We start from the raw sequence: 992 nt of genomic DNA, 5'->3' as shown, positions 1-992 counted from the left end.
TCTACCTAGTGGTGGAGTGGGGGCTTATTCATTGCAAGAGGACAACACCAGGTCTGGAAATTCTGCCCCACGACACAGACTTCCACACACAACAAAAATTTTCACATATCTGTGGGCCTCTCCCTAAGTAAGGAAGGCAATGCTGCAGGACACTTTGTGAGAGGGTATATAGCTGGCCAAAGTAGGCCATCTGCAGTGTGTTTTCACTATGTGAAGCTGGGGAATTACTTAGGCTTTTAGTAGGGGTAGAATGATTTGATATGTGAAGGAGCTACGACCCAATTTTAGAAGCCATAAATGCATTTCTATGTGGCCCAACTGTGACTGGGAATTTGCAGGCCTCGGTGATGGACAATGGTTTACCTAGCTTGAAGATGATTATATAGTTTTTTTAAAAAGAGTTTTATTGAGATATGATTCATGTACCATAAAATTCACTCAGTGAAAATTCAATGGTTTTTAGTATTCACAGAGTTGTGATTATCATCAATATAAAAACTTTAATTGCAAACAACTTTAAACGAGCAGTGCTGAAGGATGGCAGGAGAGAGTGGTAGAGAGGAACGCCTGACAGCCGCCCTCAACTACGTACTATTCTTCTCCTTCTTCCACCTCTTTCCACAGAATCCACACTAACCTCTCTCTAATCTTTCTCCAGAATTGTCAGGTCCTCCAGGGCCTCAGAGGATTCACAAAAGCTTGTTTTGTGCACATGAGATCAAACTTAAATGATCTGGGCAGGCCCAGGCCTCGGCGACAGCATGGCCTACTGCACCTGGGCCAAGTCTCCCTCGGGAACATTTGGTGGGAGACTGGAAGTTGATACTCACCTTAAATCCTGTCAGATGCCAATCCACAGATTTGATGGTGCTCTTGTCCTTGATGGTGTCAGTGGATGTATTGATGTCTTTTTGGACCACGTCCCTTCTGTACAACACATAGGCCATGTACTTGCCATGGTGAGGTTCATACTTGACCATTTGGTTGGCCAG

Source organism: Pteropus vampyrus, unplaced genomic scaffold (genome assembly GCF_000151845.1).
Source record: "Pteropus vampyrus isolate Shadow unplaced genomic scaffold, Pvam_2.0 Scaffold11, whole genome shotgun sequence".
Taxonomy (NCBI): domain Eukaryota; kingdom Metazoa; phylum Chordata; class Mammalia; order Chiroptera; family Pteropodidae; genus Pteropus; species Pteropus vampyrus.
The sequence above is the reverse complement of the archived record's forward strand: the minus strand, read 5'-3'. Positions refer to the sequence as shown.